Raw genomic sequence first — 15,000 nt, forward strand, 5'->3', positions numbered from 1 at the left:
TAACGTGGAATTTACCAGAGGGTGTTGTCTTTGCGTGTTGGATGTATCTTTCCTCGAATCCAAGGGGGAAGGCAAAGAGGCAGTCGACAGTAAGGCAAGCGGTCGGGGGCTGGAGGGAGGCAACGATGTCCGGTTCCAAGCAGTGGGAGGGCAAGCAAAGATCCAGGAGGAGGTCGCGAGGCAGGACACGATCACAGAAAACATCAAAGGAGATTGGCTACGTTCTGGCGAAGGTCTTTTTGGCTTCACTGGTCTTTTATGTCGCTCCCTCTCGTCAAGTCCGGGTGTCTTGATTCCTGATTGTGTGCAGGCTCGTTTCTGCGTGGGCGTGCTGCGCTCAGCGCAAGCGGGGACGTGTCTGAGCATGCGGTCGATGGAGGAACGCCTTGGCGCGCTGTCAGAGGAGGCGTCCGCAGAGGAAACGCGGGTTCGACTCCGCGCCTAGACACCTCCGACAAAAAGAGCTATTCGGACCGAGAAAACGACAATTTCCCCATTAATCTGAGCGAGGATGAGAGATTTGTGTTTGAGGATATTGATAGCGACGGACTAGAAAAAAAACAAACTAAAAAAAAATTCAGATGTTTTTAGACACATTTACTAGGATAATTCTGGGAAATCCCTTATCTTTCTATTGTGTTGCTGGTGTTTTAGTGAGTTTAATAGTACCTGATAGTCGGAAGTAGGGCCGGGCGATATTGCCTTTTTTTAATATCGCGATATTTTTAGGCCATATCGCGATACACGATATATATTACGATATTTTGCCTTGGCCTTGAATGAACACTTGATGCATATAATCACAGCAGGATGATGATTCTGTGTGTCTACATTAAAACATTCTTCTTCATACCGCATTCATATATGCTACTTTTAAACTTTCATGCAGAGAGGGAAATCACAACTAAGTCAATTGAACAAAAGTGTGTTTATTAAAGTTATTAAGCAATGGCACAAACATTCAAGTCATATCCAAATCATAAATTGCAGAGACATTTTAAGTGTCAAATAAAAATTGGTTGCATTATAGGGAAATCAGGGCTTCACGGTGGAAGAGGGGTTAGTGCGTCTGCCTCACAATACGAAGGTCCTGCAGTCCTGGGTTCAAATCCAGGCTCGGGATCTTTCTGTGTGGAGTTTGCATGTTCTCCCCGTGAATGCGTGGGTTCCCTCCGGGTACTCCCAAAGACATGCACCTGGGGATAGGTAGATTGGCAACACTAAATTGGCCCTAGTGTGTGAATGTGAGTGTGAATGTTGTCTGTCTATCTGTGTTGGCCCTGCGATGAGGTGGCGACTTGTCCAGGGTGTACCCCGCCTTCCGCCCGATTGTAGCTGAGATAGGCGCCAGCGCCCCCCGCGACCCCAAAAGGGAATAAGCAGTAGAAAATGGATGGATGGATAGGGAAATCAAATAGTATTCGTCCTTCACTATGTGGTATGTTACTAAGGTTATGAAATTCTCCTCATTCTCTAGCGAGTGACTTTTTAAATGATCCTACATATTAGCAGTAATGCTACATTTTATAGCAACACTATCCCCCCCCACACTTGACAAATTACTGTCAAGTGTGTTCGACATATTCCCACTTGAAGCCGAACCACTGCCAGACGATGAAAACCCTGCTGTTTTTATTGGGAATTAAGTCTCCCTTCATTTGTTACCATCTTTCTCTCGTACGGCCAGGTTAGCAGCTAACATTAGCCACGTCGCTACATCTCTTCCATTTTTTTTTTTTTTTTTTTTTTTTTACGTGTGATGCATGTAAGCCTGCTCGTCAGCGAGAAGGAGAGAGAGGAAAGAGCGAGGAGAGCCTGAAGTGTACGCCCGCAACTAAAAGTCCTGCCTGTGAACGTATATCCGAATATTACGATATAGTCATTTTCTATATCGCACAGAGACAAACCCGCGATATATCGTATATATCGATATATCGCCCAGCCCTAGTCGGAAGGGTTTGTCCACGGGTGTCTTGAGGCCAGTGTCTGATGGAAGTCGACGGCAGCTGTACGGACGACACAAGCTCACCTGATCTCCGGTAAGTGGCGACTTTTTACCACAATTTTCTCACCGAAAACTGCTGGTTGACATTAGGTCGGGATCCATGTTCGCTTGACCGCTCTGATCCATAGGAAAGTTTCACCTCCGGGAATTTTAAACAAGGAATCACCGTGTGTTTGTGTGGCTAAAGGCTAAAGCTTCCCAACTCCATCTTTCTACTTTGACTTCTCCATTATTAATGGAACAAATTGCAAAAGATTCAGCAACACAGATGTCCAAAATACTGTGTAATTATGCGGTTAAAGCAGACGACTTTTAGCTGTGTGTGTGTGCAGCGCTAATATTTCCTCACAGTCCGTGACGTCACGTGTACACGTCATAATTCCGCGACGTTTTCAACAGGACACTTCGCAGGGAAATTTAAAATTGCAATTTAGTAAACTAAAAAGGCCGTATTGGCATGTGTTGCAATGTTAATATTTCATCATTGATATATAAACTATATATCAATAGTTGTTCAGTGAGATTACAAGCACATACGTTACTGTTTCCATCGCCACTTAAAAAGTCCTTCTTCAGAGTTGCCGTGAAGAGCGCCCACCAGCAGGCCCGCTTTTCCCACTCATCAGCTCTTCGCCTCCCACTGCACCACAAAAATATGTCCCACCTCTCCAGGTTGATGCTTTTAATGAGCCACTCTAAATCGGCCGTGATTCAGCCGCAAACACTCCATGAGTTTGGTTGCTGCGGAACACGCCGGTGAACCATGAGCATCAGATCAGGAACAGGGCGGCGGGATGCTCGTTAGCGGCAACACCACGGGAAATGACACTTGATGATTTAAAGCAGGGGTGTCAATCAATCAATCAATGTTTACTTATATAGCCCTAAATCACTAGTATCTCAAAGGGCTGTTTCAAATGTATTTTCATTGAGGAGCCACCTCGCCTTAATGGCTGCTTTTATAAAATACATTTACTTAATACATGCGGTGATTAATGAATCTGTGATTAATCTGTGATTAATCACGATTAATCGAAATGCATATGGATTTCATTATTACATTTTTTTTATGTGTAACTTACTTTAAAATCAAAATTAAAGCTAGTGAACAGATATTTAACTATTTGTTTTATCTCACAAAAATAGTTTTTCAATACTGTATATAAAATCTTAATTGGCATGATCCAATACTATTAAAGTTTAAAAAAATGCATTTTCTGTCAAAATTGAAAAAATGAATACATTCAGTTAAAAAAATAAATAAAAGTGTTTTATTGAAGCCCATTTTTGCCAAGCATTTTGTACAATGTTTTTACTTTATACTTGCGGGTAATAACCTGTGATTAATCATGATTATTCGTTATGCATATGCATTTGCTTATTACTTTTTTTTTATGTATAACTTGCTTTAAAATCATAAATAAAAGTGACAATCAGACATTACCGATTTGTTTTTATCTCACAAAAATAGTTTTGCAATACAGTATACAATAATATAATTGGCATGATCAGATACTATTAAAGTATAAAATATGCATTTTTTACTGTCAAAATGGAAAAAACAAATGCTTTTAGTTAAAAAAAACCCATTTCATTTAAACCCATTTTTTCCAGGCTTTTTGTAAAATGTGTTTACTTTATGCCTGCAGGTAATAACTTGTGATTGATCATGATTATTCGTTATGCAAATGCATTTTATTATTACTTTTTTTATGTATAACTTGCTTTAAAATCATAAAAAAGGTGACAATCAGACATTACCTATTTGTTTTTATCTCACAAAAATAGTTTTGCAATACTGTTCAAAATCCTTATTGGCATGATCAAATACTATTAAAGTTTTAAAAAATGCATGTTCTGTCAAAATTGAAAAAAATAATGCATTCAGTTAAAAAAATAAATAAAAGTGTTTTATTAAAACCCATTTTTGCCAGGCTTTTTGTAAAATGTGTTTACTTTATGCTTGCGGGTAATAACCTGTGATTAATCATGATTAATAGTTATTCATATGCATTTGATTATTACTTTTTTTTTTATGTATAACTTGCTTTAAAATTATAAAAAAGGTGACAATCAGACATTACCGATTTGTTTTTATGTCACAAAAATAGTTTTGCAAAACAGTATACAATAATATAATTGGCATGATCAGATACTATCAAAGTATAAAATATGCATTTTTTACTGTCAAAAAAAAAAAAAAATGCTTTTAGTTAAAAAACAACAAAAAACATTTCATTTGAAACCATTTTTTCCAGGCTTTTTGTAAAATGTGTTTACTTTATGCTAGCGGGTAATAACCTGTGATTAATCATGATTATTCGTTATGCATATGCATTTGCTTATTACTTTTTTTTATGTATAACTTGCTTTAAAATCATAAATAAAAGTGACAATCAGACATTACCTATTTGTTTTTTTCTAACAAAAATAGTTTTGCAATACAGTATACAATAATATAATTGGCATGATCAGATACTATTAAAGTATAAAATATGCATTTTTTAATGTCAAAATTTAAAAAACAAATGCATTTAGTTAAAAAAACAACATTTCATTTAAACCCATTTTTTCCAGGCTTTTTGTAAAATGTGTTTACTTTATGCATGCGGATAATAACTTGTGATTAATCGCGATTAATCGTTATGCATATGCATTTGATTATTACTTTTTTTTTATGTATGACTTGCTTTAAAATCATAAATAAAGGTGACAATCAGACATTACCTATTTGTTTTTATCTCACAAAAATAGTTTTGCAATTCAGTATACAATAATATAATTGGCATGATCAGATACTATTAAAGTATAAAATATGCATTTTTTTTACTGTCAAAATTGAAAAAACAAATGCTTTTAGTTAAAAAAAAACCATTTCATTTAAACCCATTTTTTCCAGGCTTTTTGTAAAATGTGTTTACTTTATGCATGCGGGTAATAACCTGTGATTAATCATGATTAATCGTTATGCATGTGCATTTGATTATTACTTTTTTTAATGTATAACTTGCTTTAAAATCATAAAAAAGGTGACAATTAGACATTACCTATTTGTTTTTATCTCACAAAAATAGTTTTGCAATACTGTATTCAAAATCATTATTAGCATGATCAAATACTATTAAAGTTTAAAAAAAATGCATGTTCTGTCAAAATTGAAAAAACGAATGCGTTCTGTTAAAAAAATAAAGAAAAGGGTTTTATTAAAGCCCATTTTTGCCAGGCTTTTTGTAAAATGTGTTTACTTTATGCTTGCGGATAATAACTTGTGATTAATCACGATTAATCATTATGCATATGCATTTGATTAATACTTTTTTTTATGTATGACTTGCTTTAAAATCATAAATAAAGGTGACAATCAGACATTACCTATTAGTTTTTATCTCACAAAAATAGTTTTGCAATACAGTATACAATAATACAATTGGCATGATCAGATACTATTCAAGTATAAAATATGCAATTTTTACTGTCAAAATTTAAAAAACAAATGATTTTAGTTAAAAAAAAACACATTTCATTTAAACCCATTTTTTTCAGGCTTTTTATAAAATGTGTTTACTTTATGCATGCGGGTAATAACATGTGATTAATCACGATTAATCGTTATGCATATGCATTTGATTATTACTTTTTTTTAATGTATAACTTCCTTTAAAATCATAAATAAAGGTGAAAATCAGACATTACCTATTAGTTTTTATCTCACAAAAATAGTTTTGCAACACAGTATACAATAATATAATTGGCATGATCAGATACTATTAAAGTATAAAATATGCATTTTTTACTGTCAAAATTGAAAAAAATAATGCTTTTAGTTAAAAAAAAACCCATTTCATTTAAACCCATTTTTTCCAGGCTTTTTGTAAAATGTGTTTACTTTATGCATGCGGATAATAACTTGTGATTAATCGCGATTAATCGTTATGCATATGCATTTGATTAATACTTTTTTTTATGTATGACTTGCTTTAAAATCATAAATAAAGGTGACAATCAGACATTACGTATTTGTTTTTATCTCACAAAAATAGTTTTGCAATACAGTATACATTAATACAATTGGCATGATCAGATACTATTAAAGTATAAAATATGCATTTTTACTGTCAAAATGGAAAAAACAAATGCTTTTAGTTAAAAAAAACAATTCATTTAAACCCATTTTTTCCAGGCTTTTTGTAAAATGTGGTTACTTTATGCCTGCGGGTAATAACTTGTGATTAATCATGATTAATAGCTATTCATATGCATTTGATTATTACTTTTTTTTATGTATAACTTGCTTTAAAATTATAAAAAAGATGACAATCAAGACATTACCGATTTGTTTTTATCTCACAAAAATAGTTTTGCAAAACAGTATACAATAATATAATTGGCATGATCAAATACTATCAAAGTATAAAATATGCGTTTTTTACTGTCAAAATTAAAAAAAAAACAAATGCTTTTAGTTAAAAAAAACAAAAAAACATTTCATTTGAACCCATTTTTTCCAGGCTCTTTGTAAAATGTGTTTACTTTATGCTTGCGGGTAATAATTTGTGATTAATCATAATTAATCGTTATGCATATGCATTTGATTATTACTTTTTTTATGTATAACTTGCTTTAAAATCATAAATAAAGGTGACAATCAGACATTACCTATTAGTTTTTATCTCACAAAAATAGTTTTGCAATACAGTATACAATAATATAATTGGCATGATCAGATCCTATTTAAGTTTAAAATTTCCATTTTTTTCTGTCAAAATTGAAAGAAAAAGTATTTTATTAAGACCCGATTTTGCCAGGCTTTTTAAAAAATGTGTTTACTTTATGCATGCGGGTAATAGCCTGTGATTAATCACAATTAATCGAAATGCATTTCATATAATACCTGTATATATATAAAACAATCTAATAACCAAATGATTATTAGATTTTTTTATATGTATAATTTGCTTTCAAATAAAAAATAAAGGTGAAAAGCAGATATTGAACTATTTGTTTTTATCTCACTAAACAATAGTTTTACAATACAGTATATAAATATAAGTCACTTCACTATATAATAATATAATTGGCATGATTAGATACTATTAAAGTTGAAAATATTTTTTTTGTGTGTCAAAATTATAAGAACGAATGCATTTAGTAAAAATAAATAAATACATAAATAAATACAATTTTTTTAAACAATCTTTCTTCCTGTTGGAAGCGAGAGGCGAACAAATGCGACGCTCAACAATTCTGATTGATTGGATAACTGAGTGGTTTGTATTAAGAGCAAGGTTACATTTTAAAAAGAAAAAAAAAGATGTATTATCGACAAATATGACACACTTAATAAAAAAAAAAAAACGGTGTAAAAAATGATGTGTAAAAATAATCCAAGTGTAAAAATGTATTAAAAAAAAATCAGTGTGTAAAAATTAATTATAAAAATATTCAGTGTATAAAAATTCAGTGAACATTTGTAAGAAAAAATATTGTCTAAAAATTCAGTGTAAAAAAAAGTGCATAACAATTCAGTGTATAAAAATTCATTAAAAAAATTCAAAGTGTAATTTTTTTGGTAAAAAAATTTCAGTGTATTAAAATTGTGTAAAAAAGTAAATGTGTAAAATATTTTGGTAAAAAAATTCAGTGTATAAAAGTTCAGTGTAAAAAGATTCAATGTGTAAAAAAATATACCAAAAAAATCAGTTTGTGAAAATTCAGAGTAAAAATATTCAGTGTATAAAATTAAGTGTGTTAAAATGTATTGTAAAAAAATGTAAATGTGTAAAAAATTACTGTAAAAAATATGGTTAAACAAATTCAGTGTAAAAATATTTAGTTTGTAAAAGTTATGTGTAAAAATGTTTTGTAAAAAAATTCAGTGTAAAAATACTCAGCGTATAAAAAATCAGTGTGTAAAAATATTCAGTGTATGACAATTCAGTATAAAAAATAAAATGTGTAAAAAAAACAAATCAGGGTATAAAAATTCAGTGTAAAAATATTTAGAGTATAAAAATTAAGTGTAAAAAGTTATTGTTAAAAAATTCAGCGTACAACTATTCAACATATAAAAATTCAGTTTGTAAAAATATTCAGTGTAAAACAATTCAGTGCAAAAAATTACTGTAAAAAAACAGGGTATAAAAATTCAGTGCAAAAATATTTAGTGTATAAAAATGGTGTAAAAATGTATTGTAAAAATATCAGTGTAAAAATATTCATTATATAAAAATTCAGTGTGTAAAAATATTCAGTGTATAGAAATTCAATGTAAAAAAATTAAATGTGTAAAAAATTGTTAGAAAATCAGGGTATAAAAATTCAGTGCAAAAATATTTAGGGTATACAAATTACGTGTAAAAATTTATTGTAAAAAAATTCAGCGTAAAACTATTAGGCCTATAAAATTTCAGTGTGTAAAAATATTAAGTGTAAAAAAAACGTTAAAAATTATTGTAAAAAAATACCAGAGTATAAAAATTATGTGTAAAAAAATTTTTGTAAAAAGAAAATTCAGTGTAAAAATATTCAGCGTATCAAAATTCAGTGTGTATAAATATTCAGTGTATAAAATTACAGTGTAAAAAATTAAATGTGTAAAATATTACTGTTAGAAAATCAGGGTATAAAAATTCAGTGCAAAAATATTTAGGGTATACAAATTACGTGTAAAATTGTATTGGAAAAAAATTCAGCGTAAAACTATTCAGCCTATAAAAATTCAGTGTGTAAATATATTCAGTGTAAAAAAATGTAATGTGTAAAAAATTACTGTAAAAAAAACCAGGGTATAAAAATTCAGCGCAAAAATATTTACTGTATAAAAATTGTGTGAAAATGTATTGTAAAAAAAAAAATCAGTGTAAAAGTATTCAGCGTATAAAAATTCAGTGTGTACAAATATTCAGTGTAGAAAAATAAAATGTGTAAAAAATTACTGTAAAAAAATCAGGGTATAAAAATTCAGTACAAAATCATTTAGTGTATAAAAATTATGTTTAAAAATGTATTTAAAAAAAAAAAATCAGTATAAAAATATTCAGCCTATAAAATTTCAGTGTGTAAAAATATTCAGTGTAAAAAAATTAAATGCGTAAAAAATGACTGTAAAAAACCCAGGGTATAAAAAATTCAGGGCAAAAATATGTAGTGTATAAAAATGTGTAAAAATGTATTGTAAAAAAATAAATCAGTGTAAAAATATTCAGTGTATACAAATTCAGTGTAAAAAAATTAAATGTGTAAAAAAATTACTGTAAAAAAATATCAGGGTATAAAAATTCAGTGTAAAAATATTCAGTGTATAAAAATTCAGTGTGTAAAAATATTCAGTGTATACAAATTCAGTGTAAAAAAATTAAATGTGTAAAAAAATTACTGTTAAAAAAATCTGGGTAGAAAAATTCAGTGTAAAAATATTCAGTGTATAAAAATTCAGTGTGTAAAAATATTCAGTGTATACAAATTCAGTGTAAAAAAATTAAATGTGTAAAAAATTATTGTAAAAAAAACTGTAAAACTCAGCAGATAAGACTGACATCAGCAAAAAAAAAAAACATTAAATCGATTTTTATTTTTTGTTGAATCAATTCAAAATCGAGAATTGTTACGAATAAGGATCGAGATTAATTTGAAAGTCGATTTTTGTTTGACACCCCTACCTTTTTATACTTTCCTAAAACCACGGACCTAAAAGGTCATTCAGAATTTCCCAGATGAAGACCCGATCGCTCCTGGTCTAACCTGCGGCTCTCATCTTGTCAGATTCTGTCCTTCGCCACTCAGCCACCACTTTCTTGCAATCGTAGCGCCCACGACTCAACGGGAAACTACGCTGGGTAATTGACGACCGTTCTCCTCGGTGACATAATGACGTTTGAGTGAAGTGTGTCACATATTCTTGGAGAAATCTAATCCCGGACGTGATGAGGCCGCCTTTGAAGAGTCCTTCAGGAACGTCACCATCCAGGCAAACATCCTCAAAGGCCGAGCTTCTAGCGTGTTCTCTTCGACGAGTGCGTCACCGCGGTCACAGGAAGATCACATCTCCAGGAGGGATTTATTATTAGGACTTTTAATTTCACACACAATAAATTTCACAACCTGGGGGAAGAGTCACTCGGGAAAAAAATTAAGGCAGCTTAGATTATTTTGTCTAGAAGTCTCAAAAGTTCACTGCCGATTTTTTTTTTTAAAGGAAAACTATACTTGTTTTGGAATGTTGTCCATCATTTACAATATTTACGCAAGACAAGAACACAAGTGTTTTCTTCCTTTTTGCATTCTAACTCGTAAATAAGTGCTAGGAAAAGGGGACATATTTTTTCCTACGCTTTGACCCCTGCGGCTTATGAAATGGTGCGGCTAAATTTTAGTGTTTTCCTTCACTGGCGGCTATAAAGCAAAAGGTTTTCATGAAGCAAATGCAAACACACTTAAATGGTGTTTTATTGTTTGTGCTATGGCGCTGTCACGCCAAATTTCTTCCCCCCTACTAAAACCTCCCCCCCCATTTACTTCCGGGGTCATGATTAATACAGACGTTTTGTTAACGCTATATTATAAAAAATAAAATTAGAAAAACAATTTACAAACACAAGCTATGAGATGACGCATTTACTTCCGGGGTCACGTTTCCTCACGTCATCCAAAAAGCTTGTGTTTGTAAATTGTTTTTTAAGTTTTTAATTTTTTTTTTATAATATAGCGTTAATAAAACGTCTGTATTTTTATAATATGAAGTTATATTTTTACAATATAGCGTTATATTTTTATAATATAGCGTAACATTTTTATAGTATAGCGTTAACAAAACGTCTGTATTAATCATGACCCCGGAAGTAAATGGGGGGGAAGGTTTTTGTAGGGGGGGAAGAAATTTGGCGTGACAGCGCCATAGCACAAACAATAAAACACCATTTAAGTGTGTTTGCATTTGCTTCATGAAAACTTTTGGCTTTATGGCCGTCAGCGAAGGAAAAACCCAAAATTTAGCCGCATCATTTTATAAACCGCAGGGGTCAAAGGGTTTTTGTGAAAAAAATTGGCGTGACAGCGCCATCTTTTGGACAAAGTCCCTCACTTCAAGTGCTGCAGGGTGAATGTGAATTCCTCCTTTCTAAAGCTTTGAACCGGAAGTAGAAGTGCCGTTCGGTCTTCTAAACGTCCATAGCGTTTCTACTCGTATGGATTCATCATTCTAAGCAACATTTGTAAGTTTTACAATATAACTAAAACAATTCATACTTACTAAACCGTCTCATAGGACTCTCTCTATCCCACCTTTAAAGCGCTTTAAAAAAAAACCTCCATCATCGTCTGCATCTGTAACATATATATAACGTAGTATCCGACACATTCGTAATAACATGTGATTTTTTTACATATTTTGCTCATTTAAAGCATACCACAAAGTAATAATTTCACAGACGTCCGGTTTTCCCTTCAAAAATAACACTACCAATCATGACAGACTTCACAAGAGACAATTTTGGGACACATGATGATCCAGAACCTTCTATTTTTGAGCCTGAACATAGGAGGATGATCTACGAGTTTAAGAAGCTGTGTGCCGAACAGATCCAGCTTTAGTGAAACACTAAGCACCATGTCAGAGTATTGCCAAGTGCTATACAATAAACACAAACTAGGGACATAACAAAACAATCACTTACTGCACAATGTCTGCTCTCTCTGGGATGCTAACTGATGGGATGTTTATATCTTCCAGTTTAAATAGAGACTTATTCATAATCCTTAGACAGTTTTACCAACAGCAACAGCTCAATATGTCAATATAGCAGCATAAGCTAGTTAGCTAAAAATAGTTGGTCTGTGTTAGCGCCTATGATAACAATATTGCTATTACTCGATTGCTAAAAACTGTAATACCCCTTTAAATATTGTGTTGTATAAATGCATGTATGGCTGCAGCTACCAATTATTTTAGGAATCAATCAATTATTGTGTTTCGTTAGATCGTGGAGTCGGATTAAACACACTTTATAGCCTCAATGCTTTTTTCGGGAAATTAGTTGACAATTTTTTCTGCTTGCCATAACCTTCAATTTTTTTCCAATAAGTTAATATTCTCAACATTGAAATTGCATATTTGACATGTGTGGATTAATTTCAATAATACAAATGAAAATCGCCGCCACTTAGATAATGACCCACGCACCACCGCTCTCATGTATGCTCTCTTTCAGCGCCCCTACTCTAAAGGATATCACCACATGGACTCAGGAACACTTCAGAAAACCCATCCATCCATTTCCTACCGCTTATTCCCTTTTGGGGTCGCGGGGGACGCTGGCGCCTATCTCAGCTACAATCGGGAGGAAGGCGGGGTACACCCTGGACAAGTCGCCACCTCATCGCAGGGCCAACACAGCTAGACAACATTCACACTCACATTCACACACTAAGGCCAGTTTAGTGTTGCCAATCAACCTATCCCCAGGTGCATATTTTTGCAGGTGGTAGGAAGCCGGAGTACCCGGAGGGAAACCACGCATTCACGGGGAGAACATGCAAACTCCACACAGAAAGATCCCGAGCCTGGGTTTGAACCCAGGACTGCAGTACCTTCGTATTGTGAGGCAGACGCACTAACCCCTCTTCCACCGTGAAGCCACTACAGAAAACCACTGTCACTAAATACAGTTTGTCACTACATCTGTAAGTGCAAGGTAAAGCCTTACTATGCAAAGCAAAAGACATTTATCAACAACATCCAGAAACGCCGCTGGCTTCTCTGGGCCCGAGATCATCTGAGATGGACTGATGCAAAGTGGAAAAGTGTTATGTGGTCTGACGAGTCCACATTTCATATTGTTTTTGTAAATATTCGACATGGTGTCATCCGGACCAAAGGGGAAGCGAACCATCCAGACTGTTATCGACGCAAAGTTCAAAAGCCAGCATCTGCGATGGTATGGGGGTGCATTAGTGCCCAAGGCATGGGTAACTTACACATCTGTGAAGGCACCATTAATGCTGAAAGGTACATACAGGTTTTGGAACAACATATGCTGCCATCTAAGTGCCAGCTTTTTAATGGACGCCCCTGCTTATTTCAGCAAAACAATGCCAGGCCACATTTAGCACATGGCTTCGTAAAAAAAAAGAGTGCGGGTACTTTACTTGACTGCCTGTGGTCCAGACCTGTCTCCCATCGAAAATGTGTGGCGCATTCTGAAGCGTAAAATACAACAGTGGAGACCCCGGACTGTTGAACGACTGAAGCTCTACATAAAACAAGAATGGGAAATAATTCCACTTTCAAAGCATCAAGAATTAGTTTCCTCAGTTCCCAAACGTTTGAGTGTTGTTAAAAGAAAAGGTAATGTAACACAGTGGTGAACATGCCCTTTCCCAATTACTTTGGCACGTGTTGCAGCCATGAAATTCTAAGTTAATTATTAATTGCAAAAAAAAAAATAAAGTTTATGAGTTTGAACATCAAATATCTTGTCTTTGTAGCATATTCAACTGAATATGGGTTGAAAATGATTTGCAAATCATTGTATTCCGTTTATATTTACATCTAACACAATTTCCCAACTCATATGGAAACGGGGTTTGTAGTTCCAAAGATGGGAAGGGCTGTTGGTATTTCCAGGAAATGTGCTGCTTTTGTTGATCCACCTTTGTCAGATTGTTAAGAGTTTGGTCCTGTGTCACCTGGACTATCGGTCTACAGTCTGGGCGTCTGCGGCGAGTGGTGAGATCGGTAAGCTCCAGATTGTCCAAAATAGGGCAGCAAGGCTGGTTCTGGGTTGTTCACTAAGAACCAACGTGCTGAACAGGTTGTCAGCTAATACTCTAATATTGTTCAAATCAAAAAAACGGTAGTAAAACTCCGGCTTTTCTCATGGCCCAAATAGTTTACAGCAGCACTTTGCATATTCATAAACCGGGGCGTTTATTGAGGGTCATTGTGTACTCCCTTGTCCCAGGAAGAATGCATTGCGGAAAAATCTTTTATTTATAGATCTGTATCGCTCTGGAATATCCGATATGAATACAAAATATATATAAATATATAGATTTTAGTTACACTCAGTCAATTAATCACAGTATTTTTAGTTGTCGGTGTGTGTGACGACATGCGGCGATGCAACCGCACACAGCTCACATTAAACCTCGAATTCGTTTGGACTTTTTAACGTGCGACTAATAATGGGATAAAGCAAATTCTTTGTGCAGAGTTCCTCATCCATGACAATTGCTCTTTTCAAGCACTTGCAGCCGAACGGGAAAAGCCTGCAAGTGTGTAGCGGAATAGACGGCCTGTTTCATTACCTTCACGCCCGGCTATTCCATCTTTGGGCATTCACACAATGATGATATAATATTCTACACGAAAAAAATGTTTTATTTATTATTATCATTATTGTGTGAATGCCCAAAAATTCACACAATATAAGATTCTACACCAAAAAAAAACACATTTATTTGTCATTATTATAAGGGACCGAATGTCCCTTTGGGAAAGAGGACCCTATTGAATGTCTAGCGTTTTATTCTTTCTTTCTTTCTTTATTCCGCAGCTTTGAGCTGTAATTTGACCCCCTTAACATGCTTCAAAACTCACCAAATTTGACACACACATCAGGACAGGCGAACATTGTGATTAAATCAAAAAATCTAACCCCAAAACTAAAAATTGCGCTCTTGTGCGCCCTCGGAAGAAAACACGGACAAGACTGCCTGTAACTTCCAGTAGGAATGTCGTAGTGACATGAAACAACATTTTTAGTGTAGGTCTCACTTAGACCTACATTTCATATACTGACATCCTTCAGCAAAAATCAACAGGAAGATTGCAATTCCCCTTCAAAACAAAAATTTTGTAAAAACACTCACCTTTGCCTCTTTGAGCTGTAATTTGACCACCTTAACATGCTTCAAAACTCAACAAACTAGACACACACATCAGGACTAGCGAAAATTGCGATCTAATAAAAAAAACCTAACCCCACAACTCAAATTTG

General features: G+C 33.6%; 1 protein-coding gene across 2 annotated transcripts in view; it reads right to left on the reverse strand.

The window, feature by feature from the left end:
• Positions 1–15,000, reverse strand: part of LOC133544069 (beta-1,3-galactosyltransferase 1-like) — a 328,797-nt gene that overhangs the window by 148,759 nt on the left and 165,038 nt on the right. The window contains exon 1 of one of the 2 annotated variants that reach the window (XM_061889102.1): positions 16–309. The exons of the other annotated variant lie outside the window; for it this stretch is intronic. The gene's annotated coding sequence lies outside the window, so the exon portion shown is untranslated. Of the gene's footprint in view, positions 1–15; positions 310–15,000 lie in introns of those variants that run through there. 2 annotated transcript variants of the gene reach the window in all.

Source organism: Nerophis ophidion, linkage group LG27, assembly GCF_033978795.1.
Source record: "Nerophis ophidion isolate RoL-2023_Sa linkage group LG27, RoL_Noph_v1.0, whole genome shotgun sequence".
Lineage (NCBI taxonomy): Eukaryota > Metazoa > Chordata > Actinopteri > Syngnathiformes > Syngnathidae > Nerophis > Nerophis ophidion.